The sequence below is a fragment of the Sminthopsis crassicaudata genome, chromosome 1 (genome assembly GCF_048593235.1).
Source record: "Sminthopsis crassicaudata isolate SCR6 chromosome 1, ASM4859323v1, whole genome shotgun sequence".
NCBI classification, from domain to species: Eukaryota; Metazoa; Chordata; class Mammalia; order Dasyuromorphia; family Dasyuridae; genus Sminthopsis; species Sminthopsis crassicaudata.
Genome location: NC_133617.1, coordinates 510,564,400 through 510,586,899, shown reverse-complemented (window position 1 = coordinate 510,586,899; position 22,500 = coordinate 510,564,400). Strand labels below are relative to the sequence as shown.

Sequence of the window (22,500 nt, the reverse complement as noted above, 5' to 3'; positions counted from 1 at the left end):
TCTATTCATAGCCTAGAGATCAGATATTCTCTCTCTCTCTCTCTATCTCTTTTTTTTAAGATCCACTAACTTTCTTTCTTTATTTATTTTACTAAAGCTTTTTGTTTTTCAAAACATATGCATGGACAATTCTTCAACATTAGCCCTTGCAAAACCTTGTGTTCCATACTCAGTTCTCACAATCCTCTCTCTGGGTGTAGATGGCTCTCTTCATCACTGAACAATTGGAACTAATCTGAATCATCTCATTGTGGAAGAGAGCCACATCCATGAGGGTTGATCATGATATAATTTTGTTATTGCCATGTATAATGATCTCTGGTTCTGCTCATTTCATTTAGCATCAGTTCCTGTAAGTCTCTCCAGGCCTCTCTGTATTCATCCTGCTGGTCATTTCTTACAGAGCAATAATATTCCATAACATTCATATACCATAATTTACCAATCCATTCTCCAATTGATGGGCATCCACTCAGTTTCCAGTTTCTGGCCACCACAAAGAGGGCTGCCACAAACATTTTGGCACATACGGGTCCCTTTCCCTTCTTTAATATCTCTTTGGGATAAAAGCCCAGTAGTAGCACTGCTGGGTCAAAGGGTATGCACAGTTTGATAACTTTTTGAGCATAATTCCAGATTGCTCTCCAGAATGGTTGGATCTGTTCACAACTCCACCAACAATGCATCAGTGTCCCAGTTTTCCCACAGCCCCTCCAACATTCATCGTTATTTGTTCCTGTCATCTTAGCCAATCTGACAAATGTGTAGTGGCATCTCAGAGTTGTCTAAATTTGCATTTCTTTGATCAATAGTGATTTGGGGCACCTTTTCATATGACTAGAAATAGTTTCAATTTCTTCATCTGAAAATTGTTCCTTTGACAATTTATCAATTAGAAAATGGCTTGAATTCTTATAAATTTGAGTCAATTCTCTAAAAATTTTAGAAATGAGGCTTTTATCAGAACCTTTGGAGAGCTCAGACATTCTTAATAAAAGATGGGTAGTCCAGCCAGGTTAGGACAATGCTGATTTAATTATTATACCCCGATCATAGACTTCTTTTTTGAAATTGAACAAAAGTTTCTGAATTCTGAAGAAAAGAATGTAGGAATGATGAGTTTCCAAATGTATACACTTTGGTTTAACTGCATACAGCTGAGTTCCTAATCTTGCCTTGTATTAAAAGGATTTGGGGCAATATATAATCATTAAGGTTCCCTATTTTGTGGGGTCTTCTTGCAATACATGTAGGAATCTGTCCTGGATTTGAGGGGGTGATTCCAATCAAATCCTACTTCTTAGTCCCTTTTTGGAAGCTCCAAATAGGTTTAGAGTTTGCCTAAGTTGGTTTGATTTATTTGAGATCTAGCCTATGTATCCTATCATTGAGTGAGTTCTGATCTCCATTTGGAATCCCCTATGGTTTTATAGAGATCCAATGGAGACACAGGCTGCCATATGGGTTGCAGGGATCCATTAAAGATATTTTATCTCAATTGACATCTAGATTGTCTTATGCATTGCCAGAAACCCATCTGAGAAATTGATTAGTTATGCACTAATCATACATAATTATGTATGAACCTCTATAGAAGAATAGAAGAATTTTTAGCCAGGATAACCAGTTTGGTTTTTCACATGAATGCTGAAAATTAATCCTAAATTTCCAACAGTTGTTGGTAGAGCCTCACAACCTATGGGAGTTGAGATTAAACTTTCCCTTTGAGAAGGGAAATCTTTTTTGTTGTTGTTTGTTTTTGTCATTTATTTTTATTTTCTCTTTTTCTTTCTGAATTGTTTTGGGTTGGAACAAGACATTTCAAACATCAGTTATGTAGTAATGAATGAAAACTTGGTAAAATATAATTCATTTGTTGAATTTGTAGAACTTTGTATTTTGGCATAAAGGCATTCTCTAGTCCTACTGATTAGTTTTGTGACACCCACAATAATGTCCATTTTGGAATTGAATGGACATCTAGAACTCTTTGACTGACATTCAAGAGGTCATTAAGAATGGTGCCATAAGAATGTTTCTGTCAGCCCTCTTTGTGGTGGCCAGAAACTGGAAACTACGTGGATGCCCATCAATTGGAGAATGGCTGAATAAGTTGTGGTATATGAATGTTATGGAATATTATTGTTCTGAAAGAAATGACCAACAGGATGATTTCAGAGAAGCCTGGAGAGACATATATGAACTGATGCAAAGTGAAATGAGCAGGACCAGGAGATCATTATACACTTCAACAACGATACTTTATGATGATCAGTTCTGATGGACGTGGCCTTCTCCAACAACGAGATGAACCAAATCAGTTCCAATAGAGCAGCAATGAACTGAATCAGCTACACCCAGCGAAAGAACTCTGGAAGATGACTATGAACCACTACACGGAATTCCCAATCCCTCTAATTTTATCCACCTGCATTTTGGATTTCCTTCACAGGCTAAATGTACACTATTTCAAAGTCCGATTCTTTTTGTTCAGCAAAACAACTGTTTGGTCATGTGTGTGTGTGTGTGTATATATATATATATATATATATATATATATATATATATATATATATATATAGTGTATTTAATTTATATTCTAACATATTTAAAATGTATTGGTTGACCTGCCATCTGGGTGGGGGGGAAGGAGGGGAAAAATTGGAATAAAAGGTTTGTCAGGTTTGGCAATTGTCAATGTTGTAAAATTACCCATGCAAATATCTGATAAATAAAAATTATTTTAAAAAATATTTTTATAACTGTAAAAAAAAAGAATGGTGCCATGTGCACTTTGTGGAGACTCAAGAAGTAGGTGTTGGGGAGACATTCAAAAGGACAGTATCTCCCAATCCCCAGATAATTGCCCATAATTGGAAATACGAACAAAGGTGTTCCCAATACCCCAGTTGATTTGATGGGGACAGCATATATTTAATAGAGGAGTATTATATGGAGCTGGCCATGTACTTTGGCTCTATAGGGATGGACATGAGCTTTTGCTCCTTCGGTAGCACATGTTCTCATGCCTTTTCCTAAAGGGCACATAAGACACGTAAATTCCTGATTAGTTTCTAGCGACTAGGATTACATCAAAGGTGACAAAGCCAAGAATGGTTTTCTCACATAGTAGCTTGTAAGAAGAGAATGAGGAGAAATAGATCTACCTCCCTCCCTTCTACTCTCTGGGAATCTGTCAGTCTCTCCCTTGAACTTCCAGCCATTGGAAAAAGGAAACCCTCCCCATCCCACCTGCCCTGATGGCAATGGCAACAACAACCCACAGCTCAAAATATGGCAGCAAGAACATAAACTTGAGCCTGAGATGAGCCTGACATCTTGTCTGCCTTCTTCTGCCTTTCTGTTTCTTCCCACAGGTCTGTAACTCAGCTGTGCTGAGAGGTAGACATTTCCAAGCTTAGCTCATATTTCATATATACTGTTTCTCAAAAGAGAAGATGACCACCATTAAAATCATCCTGAACATGAAAGAGCTATGACTGGCTTACTATTTTCTCCTCTATCAGAATGCAAAAGGTATGAGTGATATTTCTACCTTTCATTGTATTCCTATAACATAACATAGTGTTCCCAACCTCATAGACATTTGATAAATGCTTGCTAACTGACTGGCTGCCAAGCATTGTGCTAAAGAAACAACCGCTCCTGTCCTCAAGAAGCTTATATTTTGTGGGACAAATATATTTTTAAAAAGTCACTTTTGTACTTGGCCTAGCTTGATCCCCAGAAGTACTTTAAATATAAATCACATTACTAATAATATGCCAGAATGACTCGTCTCTAGAAATGAGGATAGGAAGAGGGAAAGAGGAAGGTATGGAAGGATTGGAGATGATATGATTTCAAGTTATTCTGTAGAACTTCTAGAAAATTAGGTTATACCTGTTATTGTTTATAATGAGAAAGAGTCAAGTCTTGGAGAATTCAATCATTTCTCCTTTACCTCTAAAACCTTGGCCTGAGTGGGTGAAGGAGGGCAGCCAGAAAGGATCAGGAATCCTTTGTACATTGGGGCCTTCCATATCAGATCTCCCAGATCTTAATCCTTATGTTGTCCTTTCTGGGGTTTCTTTCTCTGGTAATAGGTAAGCATCTTATAGATTTTGCTTTGGGGAAAATGTAGCATAATCAAGATTCAAACTCAGGAAATTGAATTCCCTAGGGTAGCAACTTGATCCCTGAATCTTCCCTGATCCTTTTTTTTTTTTTTTTAAACACATGGCTTATCCAGTACAAACAGTTCTGTCAACCCCTTTGTGGGACTTTGAGGGGAAAAAAATACAGGTCTGATCAGGAAGCCTGGACTCAGAACTGAGTAGTTCTGAGTAAAATCAGAACATGATTTTAGAGTCAGGGAATCAAAAGATATTCTTCCTTCTCAGCCCATGACCATAGACTAAAAATGCCCAAGCTTGATGGATAATCTCCCAGGCAAATAAATGAAATGGTCTTACCCTTGGATTTATGCATCCTCAGGTATCTAGGACAAGATTGTTGTTCATCTGCTTTCTTGACTCAAGGGACTTCTTAGGCATTAGCAATTTCTACCCTGCTCCAATCCATCTAGCTCACCCTAATCTTACTTCAGTGCTATTTTATCACATCACTTCAAAGCTTAAAACCTTTCAGTAGCTCCTCATTTCTAACCTCAGCAATTTTACACTCCTCGGCCTGGCATTCAAGCTTCTTTACAATGCCTCATCCTCCACCCAAATGGGTCTATGATCTCATCCATTTCGATGTCACCTTCAATGCTACAAATCACAAGAAACCTGCACCTGTCCATTCTACAAGACTGTTGTCCATGTCTTTCTAGAGAGTCATCACAGGGAGACTAGGTCTCATTCATCCTTAAATCATATCCCATAGCACCTAGCACAAGGTCTTGTAACTAAGAGTCATTTAATAAATATTTATTGGATTAATGAATGATTAACTTGGTCTCTTTATTGCCCCCGCCTCCAAAGCACATTCATTCTAACCTCCAAGAATTCACTTCCACAATCCCTTTTTTTTTTCTGGAATATCCACCCTCTACAAACCATATTCACCTAAAATCCCAGCTCCTCAAAGAAGCTTTCCAAACTATTCTGGTTTTCCTTGATTTCCCTATCCTCCAAATTCCCATAGTATTTGTATCTATACCACACAATATTTAGTTACTTATAATCTTGTGTTGTTTGCTTTTGGTTTATGTTTTAGCTTTGTCTTTCCAACCACTATGTAATAGCACTAGAGAAAAGGACCTGGGAAATATTTCCTCTCTTGTCCTTACTTTATTCCCCACCCCATAATGTCCTCCCTTCACAGAGCTGAAGATGAGTAGGTGCTCAATATAGACTTGCCAAGTGATTGAATTTTCTAGGCCTAGAGGAATTACTTTATTTAACAGTGCAGTGTCTCCCTGATTTTTTCCCTTACTCACTAAGGTTACTTATTTATGACTTAGATCATGGACTTCAGAAAACCATGCAGCTATTTCCTAAGAGGATGTTCTACCAGCCACTAAGTCCTAACTCATAATACCCATAATCAACTACCTTTACCTAGAGATTTCAAGTAGCATGAAGAAGAAATATCAATCAACCAATAAACATTTTTTAAAACATTTTTATTATATACCAGCACTTTGATAATTACTGGGGCTATAAAGTGAAAAATGAATTAATCCTTACCTTCAAGAAGCTTACGTTCCAATAAGGGAGATGACATGTACCTATGTAGATATATACATAGTATATGGAGAAATGAACTGACGATCTTTTGGGGGAGGTAGATCACTAGCAACTAGAGGTGGAATTTGGGGGAAATTTTCATCTAGAAAATGACACAAGGTGAGTCACAAAGGAAAATAAAAAGAAGTACATTTCAGGTGCAAGAAATAGCTAATGCAAGGACAAAGACATAGGAGAAGATCTTATTTGGGATGGGCAGTATGACTAGATTAGAAAGTGTGGTAGGGAATATATGCAAAGAAGGGAACAGTTAGGTGGTACAGTAGTTAGAATGCTAGGCCTAGAGTCAAATGTTCCTGAATTCAAATGTGACCTCAGACACTTCCTAGCTATTCGACCCTGGACAAGTGAATTGATTCTGTTGACCTCAGTTTTCACACCTGTAAAATAAGCTGGATAAGAAAATGGCAAATCACTCCAGTATTTCTGCCAAGAAATAGGATCATGAAGAGTGGGACACAAGTAAACAACAAGTGGAAAGAAGATTGGAAGGGTGGGAAGAGATCAGGTTACAGGTAGAGAAGTTTATATATATGAACATAATGGGAGTGGGAAGACATTGAAGTTTTAGTCAAATCACTTTGGTTGCTGCATGGAAGACTGATTGGAAGAGACTTGAGAGAGAGAGATCAAGTAGGAAGCTATTTCAATAGTTTAGGTGAGAGGCAATTTGGGAACTAAATTGGTAGCTGTGTGAGCGGACAGGAAGAGACGAATGCAAGTGGTAGAGATACAGAAATGACAAGATTTGTCATTTTACTGGGTATGTAGGGTAAATGAGAGGGAGGAGATGAGGTTTTGAACGGAGAGTATCTGGGTAACTTGAAGGAATGTAATAGTCTTGGCAGTAAGAGAAGCTAGCTGTTAATGGATATAGTTTGGAGAAGGAGGTATTCCACAAAAGAGGGAATTGCATGAATGAATTCTTGGAGGTTAAAATGAGCATGTTTTGTGTAGGGGGCAATAAAAAGACTGAGTTAATCATTAATTCAATAAATATTTTTGAAATGACTGTTACATGCCAGATGCTATGGGACCCGATGCAAGGATGAATAAAACCTAATCCCTCATCTCAAGGGCTTACACTCTACATTACAAGAGATCAGATAGAGAAATTTGGAAAAAGTATGGTTTTGGAAGGAAAGATAATGAATTTTGAGTCTGAGAGGCCTATATGACATCCAGTTTGAAATATCCAATAATTAGTTGGTGATTTGGGATGGTTTTTCCTGAGCTAGTTTAGAGATCTGGGAAGCATCAGCATTACGATGATAATTGAGCAATAAGGTGCTGATATGGACAGCAAATGAGAAAATTAAGGAGAAAAAATAAGACATAGGGCAGAGCCTTGGATTCCAATTCCAATTAGTGGGCATGACATAAATGATGAATTCTGCAGCAAAAGGGCAGTCAAACAGGAGAATCAGGAGAAAGGAGCATCATGAAAACCCAAAAAGAAGAGAATATTAAGGAGAGCATTCAACGCTGCAGCAAAATCAAGAAGGATGAAGATTGAGAAGAAGCGCTAGATTTGGCAGATGAGGTCCTTGCTAGCCTTGGGGAGAGCAGTTTCAGTTGAATGAGGCGGTTAGAATTCAGATTTCAGTAAGTGTAAAGGAAAGTGAGAGGAGACAAGTAGGTGTTGAAATATCAGAGCTTCAATGTAGATAGATATTGATTTTTATGGATTGTAGGGGTCACTGAAGATTAGAGAGAAGGGAGGACTGTGAGAACAGTTTGCTGGAGAAGGCAGGAGAGACTGGAATCAAGGATGGACGGAGAAGGAATGGCCGTGTTGAAGAGAAGGAATACCTGTTTTATCGGAGTACAGAGGAATGGTAGGAGATGATGTCAAGGGCTCACAAGGTGAGTATGGAAGAAGGATTTCCAATGAACAGTGAAGACTTCAACTAAGACAGGGGGAAGGTTTAAAGAAGAAAGTGGAGTCGTGTGGAAAGTGAGGTGAGAATCGGGGACATATAAAAGAATTGCCTTCTCGAAGGGAGGGACCGGTTGAGACTGGAAAGTGTTCACTGGTAGTGGTCAGCCCAGCGCTGACTTCTTCCTGCCCCACTCAGCAGCACATAGAGAGGTAAGTGTAAAAGCCAGATCCGATGGGGGCGATATTGGGATAGGGTTCTGGCAAGGTAGACACCCCCAAAACGAGGGATTTAACACAGAAGCGGGCTAGGGACCGCCGGCTCACTGAGAGGTATCAAGGAGCAGAATGTAGACTGAGAGAAGGGAAATGGCCCGGGCCAAGCGCTGAGGGGTCTGGAGAAGGGCTGGCTCTCTCTAGGACTAAAAATAGGCTTTGAGGAGGAAGGCTTAGGAAGCGGTGGAAGGAAAGGAGACCAGGATCTGATGAAGGAATTTCAGGCCTCTTGTTCATGGGAAAGACATGGGGGGGGGGGGGGGGCAGGGAGGAGAGGGGTACAAGCCGAGGGGGAGAGAGGACGGTAGTGGGAAGAAGGGGCCACCAGATGGTGCTGTTGGGGCATGGGCAGACCACCCGGTTGTCCCCTGAGGGAAATTTGAGAGTGTGTTTCCTATAGCATCTAGTCAGGATTCTAACTTTCCTCTCCTCTTTCGGCTCTCTTTTCTCTGTCTCTCTCTCTTTCATCCCCTCCCTTTCCCCCTCACTCTCCCTCCCCCCTCTGTCTTCCTCCTCCCTCCCTCTCTCCTCCCTCCTCCCTTCCCCTCCCCCGTTCCTCTCTAGCTCTCTGTCTCGCGCGCGCTCTCTCCCTCCTCTCTCTCTCCCTGGGTAAAGCGGTGTCTCGTTTCCACTCACCGCGCCCCTCGAACAGGGCTTTGCTGAAGGGTGACCAGGGCCCAGTCCTCAACCTGTCAGTCTGACTACGAATACGCCCCTCTCTCCCGTCCGAGTTCCTGAGCGACCCCAGTGGCAGTGGATTGAGAGCGGGTCTCAGCGGCCACAGCAGTTGGTTGCTTTTTTTTTTTTTTTTTTTGAACGGAGGAAATCCTATTGAAAGAAGAGAAAGAAGAGGAGAAAGCAGGAGGAGGAAGAAGAGGAGGAGGAGGAGGAGGAGAAGGAGGAGGAGGAGGAGGAGGAGGAGGAGGAGGAGGAGGAGGAGGAGGAGGAGGAGGAGGAGGAGGAGGAGGAGGAGGAGGAGGAGGAGGAGGAGGAGGAGGAGGAGGAGGAGGAGGAGGAGGAGGAGGAGGAGGAGGAGAGGGCGGGGGTAGAACTGTTGACGTTTCTTAAATGGATGGGAGACGGACCGGCCCTTTCCATCGGAACACCCACCCCTGCCCAGCCGGGCACAAAGCCTCCTCGGTGCAGTAGGAAGAGTGAGAGAGAGCAAGAGACACAGGGAGACAGACGGAGAAAAGAGAGGTAAGGGGTACGAGAGGGGGCTGGGAGCTGTGCTGGGGGAGGGGCGTGTGGTTGTGCTCGTGTGTGTGCGCCGCGGGAAGTGGGAGCACTGGTGCGTATGTCGTGTGTCTGCGGCGCCCCGAGCAGGAGTGGGTGGGTGTGTGCCGTGGAGGGCGGGGGGAGTGAGTGTGGTGTGGGCGTGGGCGTGTGTTGTGCCGGAGGGCCGCGCAGTGGGGTGTGCTGTTGTGGGAGGAGTGTGGTGGTGGGGGTGTGTGCGTGCGTTTTCTCCTGCGGGAGGCGATCGGAGTAGTGTGTGGAAAAGGAGATTAGTGGGACGCAGTGGTGTGTGTGTGCGTGTGTGTGCTTGTGGGAGGTGGGGAGCAAACGCTGGGTCTGCGCGGTAAATGGATGGAAGAGAGGGGGGAAGAGGCGGGGGGGGCTGTGGAGAGGAGAGAAAAAGGTGTAGTGTGGAGGCGGGGGTGGCTGGGCTGCAAACTCGTCCTCAGCTTAGCAGATCGCCGATTGTCGCGCACTAAAGAACTCAAGGGCTGACAAGCACTTTCCCCCATCTCCCATTCGGCTGTAGATTGAGAACGAGGCTGGCGGAGGGGGTGGGGAAGAAGGAGCGAAGAGGAGAGGGAGGGTGGCTGGGCCGACGTGTAGTGCGCAGGCTCCGGGCTTGCAGGAAGTGTCCTCCACACCGGCCCGAGATGCCGGGGTTCTTCACCCCGCTGCTAGTCGTCCCTCCCCCTTCGTTGTCCCTCCCCCTCCCTTGCCCCTCCCCCAGCTGCGGACTGTGAGACTCTTTAGCCTCTGGAGTCGGGGGTCGGGGGCCCCTGGGGTGCTAGGTTGCGCACGGGCAGGCAGGCGAGCTTGGACTCGAGTTCCGGGCGCTTCAGACGTCACGGGGCGGGAGGGGAACTCGGCTCTGCAAGCTTCTTCCCGACTGCTGGGAAGCCCGAGCCCTGAAGCGTGCGCTGGCGCCGCCGCCGCTCCCGAGTTGGGGATGGACGGCCGATCTCAGTGCTTGCCCTCGCCCCTGCAGGGGCCCGGCCTCGGACTGTCCATGGCTCTTCCCAGGGAGGCTCCGTTCACCCCTGTGATTTGTGCTTTAGGGAAGGGAGGGAGAGCGTGGAGCTAGACACGAAATGGACCTGAAATAACCTGTAATGACTGAAATAGACTAGGCCGCGAGCTCGCACCTCTGGGGAATCCAAAACCCGTGTTTGCAGTTGGCCGGGGAGAGGCCCACCAGCTCGGAGCTGCTCCCTGGCGGGAGGGGACTTTCGGAAGGGGAGGGGGTCCGGAGCGAGGGCTCAGCGGACAGCCGAGCTGCCGGGCCTGGCCCAAGCCCAGGGGCGCCGCCAATCCCCTACTTCGATGCAACGTCTCTAACAGCCACAGGGGGAAAGAGAGAAAGCGACGATGTTTTGAATTAATTTTCGTATCTTTTTTGGAAGCAGAGTTGATTAAGGGTGGGGGTAGGGAAGAGGAAGAGAAATCTAGAGGTTTGAGCTTTCTCTGCGTCGTAGTCTGCATTTCTATGGTTAAAAAAAATCAACAAAATATTCATGCAGATGGTACCAACTGAAGCCGGCGCTTTGTTGTTTGTGAGAGACAAGGAGACTCCGCGCCTCTTGCCCTCAGGGCTCTTCGAGTCTAGCAATGGGGTAAGACCTCTTCTTTGGAAAAGATAGGGAGCTATTCCAGGCTGTGTATGAGCTGGGCTAAGAGAAAGGCCTAAGTAATTTCCAGCGGTTCGGAGAAGGATGGTGGGAAAGCTGTTTAGATTAGAGCAAACGTTTTCCAGAGTTTTGGGGGAAAGTTTCCTCCTTAACTCCTTCCCCTTTCCCCCTTCCCCCAACTAGGAGCCCTTAAAGCCAAAGATGTGAGCCAAACACACACAGCTTGAATTCACTTCAGTGGATATAGAAACCAGTCCTTCACATCCACCTCCTCAAATAGCCTTTGAAGGAAGCCTTTCCAGTCTACTCAGCACCTGATTTTTTGAGAATCCTGTTTATTGTTTTGTTTTGTTTTCCATCTTTTCTACCAGCCTGTGCAGAAAGAGGCTATCCATCTGTTTGCAACATTTTCATTGCTGCTGCTGAGCTGTTGGGACTCTTCCGACGTCATAGAATTACTTTTAAAAATAAAATGGCGTATTATTCTTATAAAGCCTGTACCTGTTGTGTTTTCTGCCTTTTTCTTTTTTACTCCCCTTCTTCCTTTGTTTTCATTCAGATTTGCTAGTTTCTTTGCAAACAAAATAAATCCAAAACAACCTTCTTCTTGTTGCCTTTGGAGGGAATATGGTTGGATAACTGTGGGTGGGCTTTTCTGACTGGAAAGGGTGGGACAACCTTCACCGAGAGGGAGGAGAAAAGCCATCATGTGAACTCACTAAGCAGTTTCTGGGAATAGACATGATTACTGCTTGACTGACAGTCTGGAAATGCAGTCACCTGCAGCACCCACAGGATGTAAGAAGATGGGGCATTTAATATCAGCATAATTCCATCTGCCACAGAAAAGGACTGACTGTGAAATTAAAGCCAGATCAGCCTGCAGCTCTTGGGAGCATGAACTTAGGGCATTCAGGAGAAAAGGCAGTGAGCTGAGAGTGGGGTAATGGATTCTGTTACCAGAGCTAATAAACCACTTAATCTCCAACCAAGTCACTTCTCTTCGTGGACCTCAATTTACTCTTTTGTAAATGGGGCTGGGTTACAAGTGATCAGGAGTAGTCCAGATATTTTCTGATTCAACTCTAGTATTCTGTGATTCTATTTCAGAATTTCAAAAGATACATGATTGTTAAATAATTATGACACCTGTTGATAAAGGAGTTAGTTGAATTTGCTTACCCTCTCCCTTTTAGCCCCTCCTTCATTTTTGTTCAGAATGCTAATTTTCATTGAGTATCCATCAATATAGTACACTCTAAACTAGTGCAGTTTATAACCACTTCTGTGCCTCAGAGAACAATTAATGGTTTGTTTTTGGTGAGGAGCCTCTTTGAACTTGGGCTGGTCCTCCGAAGAACAACACAATTAAGCACCAGAATTTTAACCAAAGCCTTTCCAACTTGAAGGAACCTGCCAGAGCTTGCAGAACCTTCTAGAAACCAGGACTACCTGGCCATAAGTGAAACATGGAAATTTCAGTGGAGAATCTTATAGTTTACTCCCCTATGATTCAAAGTTCCTTTAACAATTGCTCACTTTTTATTAAGCATTGTATTAGGCACTGGAAGAGATAAAAGGGAAGTATATAATTAAGTCCCTGTTCTCAAGGAACTTAGAATCTAATTGAGAAGACAAGGCACACACAGAAAACAACAATTAGAGAAAAATTTATCATCATATCCTGGGTCCTTACAAGTCATCTAGCTAATCCCACTCTTCCATTCCCCACCCCCTCTTTACAGATGAAGAAACTTAGTTCTAGAGAGGTAGAGTGACTGACCACCCTCAGGTCACTTGCAATGTAAGTGGCTGATCTGGGTTTTGAACTCAGGATCTTCTGACTTTATACCCAACACTCTTTCCACTGTGGCATGCTATGCTGGGGGCTAAATTAAATTGTGGGGTGGAGAATCAGGTCTACAGGAGTTCTAGAAAGAGAGAATCCATGGAAAAGGTTTCCGTAAAGAAATTGGAAAGCTCCAATAGGAATAGATAGGAAAGGAGACCAGAGGACTTTCTAAGTAGAGAAAAGACTAGGGGCGAGGATTTAGAAGCAAAATGAGCATGTACTTTAACAGAAGAGATACTAGAACTAAGGGAAGACCTTGCGGGGAGATGTGGTTAGATAGGTAAGGTAAGGGCAGGCCTCAGGTGATCATTTCTCACCTGATCTGGAGTGTGTCATTCCCTATCTCAAGAAGCTCCCCATTGTCTTGAGGTTAAAATGGAAACTCCTCTACTTGGCATCTAAAGCCTTTCACACTTGTTCCAGTCTACCTCTTCAGACTTAGTGTTCAAACTCTCCTTTACATAATACTTGCACCAGTTAAATTGCCTGGCTTGCTTTTCCATCTCCCCATGTCTTTTTACAGTCTGTCCTTGTCAGAAACACTTTGCCTTCTCACCTCCATCTTTTCATCTCCTAGCTCCCTTCAAAGCTGAGCTCAGGCCTCCCTCCTTCAAGCAAGTTTTCCTGATTCCCTCAGTTGGTAGTGCCTCCTTGTTTTATTTTGTCTCTCCTATATTTACTTATCTCTGACCATGTTACATTTTTCTCTACCTCCCCTTACCATCCCCCATGGAATATAAACCTTTTGAGAACAGGAGACTATCTAATTTTTGAATGTACATCTCCTGCTCCTAACAGATTTTAAGTATTTAATTTAAAGCTGTAAATCAGGCAACCTAGTAGATCACAAGAAACAGAGAGATAGAGTGATATTTCCAGGGGGAAATCAGTACTTTACATATTTAGCTCCATTCACTGAAGAGTCCTTAAGATTCATCTGCATCATATTCTATGCAATAAGCAAGCAGCAGAAACTAGTACCCCTATTGGACAAAGAAGATTGAAGGCTAGAAAAGGGAAAAATAAGGTTACATTGAATCAATGGAAGACTTATACAATCATTCACCAGAATTTTACTGGGCATTTATTGCATACAAAGCACCGTGCTAGGTGCTTAAGGGAAAACAAAACATAAGGCAAGTCCCTACCCTCTAGCAGCTTACAGCCTCATAAAGACAATAATACACACACAAGTAATTATGGCACAATTAAGAGAGAGACAAAGTTCAGAGAATGGATAAATAAGCTCAGGCTTGTAGGGAAGTGATATTCTGATGGCATTTAAGCTGGGCCTTAAAAGCTGGATTAGAATTGGACATTTGAAAAATCGGGAAAGTATAATTTAGACACAAGGGAGCCAGAGAATCTCATCTCTATGTACCTCACCCATAATTGCCTCCACATCTCCAATACAGGTAGCACCTCGAGGAAATCTTTACAAATGACCTAAAAGTACCTGATTTAAAAATTCACAGAATACTGGAGAATCCCCAAATCTAAGGAGTAGGTTAAGAGAGAGAAAGACAAAAGAAGCAGCAGTAGAAAGAAAACCTAGAGAATGAAATACATAAAAACAAAGGGGAAAGAAAATGTTAAGAGGAGGGATGGTCAGCTGTGACAAAAATTATCAAAAGTCAAGGAGCGTGAGGATTAAGACTAGGACATTGAATATAACAATTTGGAGAGCACCAATGATTTGGAGGGAGCAGTATCTGAAGAATAGAGGGACAAAGGCTTAATGTCGAGGGATTGAAGTGTGAGTAATGAGAAGCAAAGGCAGTAAGGATAGAATAAAAAAAATAATAAAATTAATATGGGAATTTGAGTCAATGGTAGGATCAAGGGAAGATTCAGGACTTGTGCCTCGACTCCTAAGCTAGTCTGCTGTGTCTTGAGTAGACTGTCCTTTAAAGCTTTTAGATGAAGCTTAGATACAATTTCATTGCTACCTAATTTTGGTTAGTTTCCAGGCATGGGCTGTTTCTAAAACAGTTGGCTCTGGGGAAAATATTTGAAGGGGAGAAGGAAATAGAGGACATTGCTGGAGAGACATTGTTATTGTAGGATAGTCAGGAACATCATTGAATTCCTTTATCAGACATTTATGTCCTCCATAGTCTGTCCCTAACCTAACTTTCCAACTTGATCATCCACTGACATCTATGTCAGCCAAATTAATTTTTATCATCTCCTAGACAGGCCTTGAATATTCCCAACATTATGCTTTTGCTCACTGTCTTTTTTTTTTCATGTAGACTGACTTTCACTCTCCTTTCTACCTAACTGAACCCCAGCCATCCTCCAATCCCCAGATGTAGTCTCCCCCTCATCATGAAGCCTTCCTTGACAAGCCCATATTGGTCTTTTCTAAATTCCTGTAATACTGTTTTATTCTTTATCCACTCATTTTGCATGTATCACATATTGCCTTAGGTACTTTCCCATGAGTATTTTCTCTCCCCAAGGGGAATATAAGGGAATAAGCATTTATATACTAACTGTGTGCCAGGAACTGTGTTAAGTACTTTATAAATATCTCATTTGATCCTCACAACAACCCGGCAGGTAGGTGCTATTATTATCTATTTCATAGCCAAGGAAACTGAGGCAGAGTTAGCCACATAGCTATATTTAAACTAAGAAATATAGTCAGTTACTGACTCCTGAGCAGATTCTGTATTCATTGTATCTCCTACCTGCCTAACAAGTCTATAAGTTTCTTGAAGATTTATCAATTTAGTTCAATATTTAATAAACATATGTGTGGCAATCCAATAGACATTTTGAGCAATATAAAAATGAATTCAATAGAGTTCCTGTCATCAAAGAGCTTATGGTCTAGAAGGGATAGCAGTAGATGCACAAATGCATATAATAAAATTCAAAATAATGTATGAGTCATATAGAAATACAAAATTCTATTGAAGTCTGTGTGTGAAACAGTCTGCAATTAGTTGGTAAGATCAGGAAAGACTTGAAGAACAAAGTATCATTTGCCCTGGATTTTGCAAGTATGGGTAAAATTTTGAAGATATAAATGTAAGAAAATATTTTAAAGAGGAGGAATAACACACAAGAAAAGGTATGGAAGAAAGGGAGCAACAAAATTGTGTTTGGGGAACATGTCCAGTTTTGCCAGTAATCAATACATATAAGGAAATAGTGAGAATTAAGGCTGGAGTGATTAACTAGGATTTGATTGTGGAAGCTTTGAATACTACACCAATAAGTTTGAACTGTATTTGGTAGACAAGTCATTGGAAGATTTTTGAACAAATGGAAATAGAGGAACAGAGATGTAAAAGATGACTTTGAAGTCTGAATTTGAGTGACTGGCAAAATGGTGGTGACAACAAAGAAGTCAGAAACTGGTTTGGGAAAAAAAATGAGCTTTGAAATCCTTCCCAGGCTTTAAAACCTAACTCCAAACATCTCCTTCTAGTTTTCATTGATCCCCCCAGAAGAAAGCTATCTTTTCTTCTTCCAGCCTTATATAGCACTTTATGCCTCTTTGATGCTTTTAGTCTATTCTATTCTATAATATTGTTTTATATTTGCTGTATATGTAGTACTCCCTAATTCAAACCAGTACTGGCAGTTTGAGTCCCCAAAGAGATCATTACTATTATTTCTAGAGATCTGGGTATAATTCTGTGGATGACTATTCTAACCTGTAGCTTTTGAGCCCCTACTAATGTGTTTCTGCTTAACAATCAGCCAGTAGACTCAATTCTTTAGCAAAGATATTTACTCAAATGCTATAATAAAAATAGGCTTTACAAAGTATTTCCTCCACAAAAAAGTGTACTCTCCCACAAATGCACAAATAAGTTTATCATTTGAAGAGTAGGTACGTATTTAAAGCACAATGGTAGTGAGGTACACACATAATTCTTTATGCAGCCACAGCAACTCATAACTCCAGAACTGTTGGGCCTTGGTGGGCAGTCTTCCTCTGGAGAATCTTCATAAAGTTTGCGGCAGAATATGGTATTGGTGATAAATCATGCCATTGTTCAAGGCTTGTACTAGACAATGGGCTGATTTCTCACAGGGAATGGTGTCTCAGGTGGACATTTCAGTTTACTGCTGGGCTGGATCAAATAGGTTGCTCAGCTGTTTTGCCAATCAGTGAAGTTGTTGCTGCCATAATAGGCCCAGTACTTTGCTCTATTTGGGAGCAGCTATTGCTACTGCTGGATAGACTGTGACAGGCAAATCACTCAGCTGTTGAAATCTTCTCAGGTTGTTCCATTTCTGCTGTCCAGGTCAATCCAAAGGACTCCCTGAGTTTGTTCTTTGATAGGCAGCTAGTCTGTCACTAGGACTTTTCATAAGTGGGACTGTGTCCTTTCAGATGGATTGCTACTGTGTTCTTTCTGCTAAGGCAATGACCCTCAGCCTAAGTTTAGCAGAAGCCTCCCTCTCCCTCCCCCCCCTCCCCCTCTCCCTCTCCCTCTCCCCCTCCCCCTCCCCCTCTCCCTCTCCCTCTCCCTCTCCCTCCCCCTCTCCCTCTCCCCTTCTCCCCCTCCCCCTCCCCCTCTCCCCTTCCCCCCCTCTCCCTCTTCCTCTCTCTCTCTCTCTCTCTCTCTCTCTCTCTCTCTCTCTCTCTCTCTCTCTCTTTCTCTTTCTCTCCTCTCTTTTTCTCTCTTTTCTCTCTCATTTTCTTTCTCTCTTCTCTCTCTTTTCTCTCTCTCTTTCTCCTCTCTCATTTTCTCTCTCTCTCTCTCTTCTCTCTCTCTCTCTCTCTCTCTCTCTCTCTCTCTCTCTCTCTCTCTCTCTCTCTCTCTCTCTCTCTCTCTCTCTCTCTCTCTCTCTCTCTCTCCTCAGCTATGATGTTTTCTAAAAGCAGGCAGGAATGGGGAGAGATCTAGACTCTCCTTTTCAACAAAGCAAGTTCCCTCAGTGAAGAACTCTATTCCCAGACTTCTTTTAGATTCTTATTCAAGTGAATGCCTAAAGATGAAAGTATAAATTAATTTTGTGCCCCTTTAGGTAAGTTCATTGTCTCTTCATATTCAATTAAACTATTTAAGATATATAGTTTCTTCTTCACCTGAAAGTATTTTTCCTTTTACATGTTAGCTTTTCTTTTTTTTACTTCTTATGACTTTTAGTTTTGCTAAGTCTCAACAGGTCAGATTGATAGTATTGACTATTTGTATATCAAGTAATCTAATGAGTATTTTATTAAATGCCAATTATATTTAAAGCACTGTGCCAAGTATTGGGGGTAAACACAAAGATGAAATAAAAAAAAATTGCTGCTGCCTTTAATGAGTTTATAGTCTATTCAGATGAGTAAGGTATATGTTTTTATCTTTTACCTCTCCCCTCCACATACATACTTTAGATTATAATCTCAATTAAGGTATGCACTTGTCCATGTCTTCATTATTATTGGAGTTCCCTATGTCTTATCTATGATAGATGCTTGAATGAATGAATTCTGTTTTGGACAGGTTTATATCAGCCATACTTCTTTGTATCTCCTGAAGCATCTAGTGCAAGGTAAGGGTTGATTAAATATTCATTGATTGATTTTGTTGATTAGATGATAGTTCCTGAGGGAGTTCATTGGTGGAGAATCTTAGTTGTGTTGGAAAATCTTAGTTGTATTGCATGATGGTGGGAGACTTAATGAAGTTAAAGGGGGTAGACTGGGTTTGTTCATTGAGAAACTGGTTCATAAAAACCAAATTTTAAAGTGCAAAACTGTGTTTAAGTAAATCTCAACTCCTCTTCTTCCACCAATCAATGTACATCTATTTGTGGAATCCTGACTAAATGCCATATTCTATGCTATGTATGTAGGGGCAGGACTGGGGGATGGGGATAGACATAATAGGAGACATAGCAACTGTCCTTGAGGAAAATGCAACCTGACATGAGTAACACATATGAAGCAATTAGAGAACAGTACATGGCAGTATATAATTATGAGTGGAATTGTGTGACATAGATTCTTAGTATCACCAGAGTTCAGGGAAGGAAGTTTAGTGAGTGAGAGCTAGGTTAAGGAAAGCTTCATAGAGAGGTGACTTTGTAGGAACCCTGTGCCTGAGGTAGGACACAATATGAAATGTCTCCCTGGCTATGGTTAAACCAACTTATCCTATTTCTGCAGGGATAGAGATAGCAGATATTTTTCCAGCAGAGAACCATTCAAAAGGATGGCTCTTGAGAACTCTCAGACTGGAAGATGTTCTCTGGGGAAGGAAATTTTACATGGATGGTATCAAACAGAACCTGGGTTATAGTGGTTTGAGTTCCTTTGAGTCCCTTGATTTTTAAAGAGCTACCCTAAATTCTGCATTGTACTGATGGTATTTTACAATATGTTTTATTGTTTTAGGAACAGTAGAAGTGATTACACAAATTTATAGAATTAGGTAAGGGATTGGATAAAATAAGGATTAAGTAAGATCTCAACAGGCTAGACTGATAGAGTGAAACTAATAGAATGAAATTAATATTTAAAGTTATGCACTTTTTAAAAATCAGCTACAGTGTACAAGTACAGAATGGGTGAAGCCAGAATTAATAGCACTTCTAATGAAAAAGACCTCAGAATTTGAGTCTACTGCAAGTTCAATATGAATTATCATTGACTGATAAAAAGCTAATATAAATTTGGGTTTCATTAACAGAAGTAAACATTTGGATAAAAGAGGTGAAAGTCCTACTACTTTCTGTAATGGTCAAAAGTGTTTTCTTTTGTGTCTGTACCACATTAAAGAGAAGACAGTGACAAGCTCTAGCCCTAGTTGAGGTCCCCAGTACTGCTTGTTTGAATAAGATTTTCTTAGTTGGCTTCCATTCTCCATCTTCAATCCTTCATCCCACATACACCAAAATGATCTTCCTAAAGAATAGAATCATTATATTTAAAATCATTATATTATATTATATTAATAGAATCATTATATTCCTAAGGAATAGAATCATCATATTTCATTTTTCTACTTAAAATTCATTGGTGGCTCCTATTACCTCAAGGAGAAAATATAAATTCCTCTGTTTATCATTTAAAGTTCTTCACAGACTTGTATGAACTGATGAAAAGTGAAATAAGCAGAACCAGGAGAACATTGTATATGGTAACAACAATATTATAACAGTGATAAACTATGTATGACTTAGCAATTTTCAGCAATACAATGATCTGAAGGACTTAATGATGAAAAATGTAGATTGAAGCACACTTTTAAAAATTTTATTATTCTTGAGTCTGTGTTTTCTTTTACAACATAAACTAATGTGGAAATGTTTTATATGGTTGCACGTGTATAATCTATATCCAATTGCTTGTTTTTTCTCAGTGGAAGAAAAGAGAGAGAAAAGGAGAAAATGTGAAAATAAAAAAAAATTTAAATGAATGTTTAAAAAGTTTTGTTTATATGTAATTGAAAAAAGTAAAAATTAATATGTATATTTTAAAAAATGAATTGTCCCCAGGTAGCAATAGTTCTGAGATAACCAAATCTTTAAAGAAAATTAGAAAGCCATTATTGCTATCAAAAAATAAAGTTCTTCATAGTCTGCTTCTAGCTTTCCTTTACAGACATTTCATATTACTCCCCTTCATATAATTTGTCCCAAAGAAACTGTCTACTTATTCTCTAAACTGGTCATCTTATTTCTTATTCATTTATACATTTGCAAAGGTTCTGTGACATACCTGGAATGTATTGCCTGTTCATCTTCACCTCCTAGAATTCTTAGCATCCTTCATCTCCTACAGGAAATCTTTTCTGATCCCTCTGATTCTTTCTTCTCTCAAATTATTTTATACTTACATCTTTGTAAGTGTTGTATCATCTCACACCCCCCATTCCTGCCTAGAATCTAAATTCCTTAAATTCAGCTCTTTCTTTTGACTATGACTTTTATTCCCAGTACCTAGTACTTGGAATGTGATAGGTACTTAATAAATGCTAGTATATTTAAATTACAGGATAGTGAGAAATCACTGAAAGAACTAGGGATACTGTCTGATACTGTCTGAAGAAGAGAAGGGACCCTGTAAAGAGCATGTTTAGGAGCCATTTGATGAGGGAATAGATATTCTGTATAGCACCAAAGGAATTGGATTAATAAATGGACATTGAAGAGAGGCATTTTTTTCTCGAGATAAAGAACTTTTTTAACAATTAGAGCTGTCCAACAGTTGAATGAGTTGCCCTTTGAAATAATAAGTCCTCCATCACTGAAAATACTCAAGCAAAAGTTAGATGAGCACATAACAGAGATATCATAAAATCATTCCAGCATGAGATAGGAAGTTTGACTAGATGTTGTCTTCCAACTCAAAGATTCTATCCTTTTATGAATGGTCACTGAATCAACTGAGGATTCCTGCAGGCAAACCGTTTTGTGATTTGGATGAGAAGAATCTCAGCAGTTATAAAGTGAGAGGTTGGGTTAAAGTCACCAATGGCATGAAAGAATATATAGAATAAAAGGCACAAAAGTATGGGAGTACAGGATTGAATTGACTCATACCTGAGTGGAAATCCTATGGATTGGAGAGTTAGGTGACATAAGAGAGATTAAAATAATGTAGCCTTGAAAATAATGACTACTAATTCATCAAGGATTTGCCATTTTGGAAACTCACCCTTCCTGGTCTCATTCATGACTTATGCATTCATTCATGAAACAGGGTAAAAATAGAATGAACATTGGACTTAGAAGTCAGAAGTACTGGGTTCTAGTCCTAGTTCAATGACCAGGTCAGAATACGGAAGAGAAATCACTAATATCCTTGGGCCTCATTTTCCTTTTCTATAAAATGGTAATATTTGCACTAATCTCATTAGCTTTGTTTTGAGGATCAAATGAGGTAAATGGATGAACATGCTTTGTAAATACCAAATGTTTGTAATGTAATTTACTATATGCATTTTATTTCCACATTAAAAATTAAGTATATGTTATTATATATTATATTAATTATAATATAAATCATCATTGATAAAATAGAAATTACTTTACCATAGTAACTGGGATTATAATAATTTTATGCATATGATTATAGAGACTTGCAGAGAAGGGGCAAGAAAAAATTAACTAAATTCTGTTGGTCACTGAAGAAATTACAAGAAGTTCCCACTGTGCTATATTCTAGTCCAAAGTGAAGAAGCTTAGACTGGGCTTTGTAGTCCTACACTTTAGATTTCAAAATGAAGGGGGAGCCCAGCTGATAGAACCTTTGTGGCTGCCACTGCCTTGATGAGAATGTCAAACATGATCCTTACCCATAAACAAGAGTCTAATTCTATTCCATTTGGTTTTTGACCTGCATAAATAAACAGAAAGGAGAAATGCAGGGCCTAAGAAGAGGGAGAACTTTTTTTTTTCATAAAAGGAGGGGTCGAGAGATGAATCGGTTTATTATCTCTTTGAGATGAGCACAGAAAAATCTATACTGAAGGCATGAAATAGCAATAAAAATGGAATTTTTGCCAAAGCAAAATTAATTGAGTGAATCTTACTCTTGAAGCTAAGTTCTGAGCTAAGGCTTATGAGTGCAATATGAACAAGACTAGCCCCTTTCTGGATTTTCTCCCCCAGGGGTGATACCTGCCCTCCACCCTTGAGCACAGGCTAATTAAACAAAGACAAACAGGGACTCTGAGGATTAGGTAGTCATTTCAGTGGTGACCTCTACCCAGTGTCTTCATCTAGCTCAATTAAGGAGCTCTCAGCCTCAGCTTCCTACATTTAGCATCCACTCAAACCAAGGAGGCCCCATAGCTGGAAGCAAAAGTCCTATGATAAGAAATAGTCACTTTGGATTCTCAGAGAAAACTGGGATTTACAAAATCTTTGTCCTCCTTTTACACGAATTTCTATACCTCCAAAGAGTCC

At 40.7% G+C, this 22,500-nt stretch overlaps 1 protein-coding gene and 1 long non-coding RNA gene across 4 annotated transcripts in view; one reads left to right on the top strand and one right to left on the bottom strand.

The window, feature by feature from the left end:
• LOC141550681 (uncharacterized) overlaps positions 1-8,682 on the bottom strand; it is a 16,917-nt gene extending 8,235 nt beyond the window's left edge. The window contains exons 1-2 of the long non-coding RNA XR_012484660.1: positions 8,548-8,682; positions 5,697-5,737 (exon numbers count right to left, since the gene is read on the bottom strand). This is a non-coding gene — a long non-coding RNA (uncharacterized LOC141550681). The remainder of the gene's footprint in view (positions 1-5,696; positions 5,738-8,547) is intronic.
• A 238-nt stretch (positions 8,683-8,920) lies between these two features.
• RAI1 (retinoic acid induced 1) overlaps positions 8,921-22,500 on the top strand; it is a 312,902-nt gene continuing 299,322 nt past the window's right edge. For all 3 annotated transcript variants that reach the window (XM_074281580.1, XM_074281575.1, XM_074281576.1), the window contains exon 1: positions 8,921-9,111. The gene's annotated coding sequence lies outside the window, so the exon portion shown is untranslated. The remainder of the gene's footprint in view (positions 9,112-22,500) is intronic.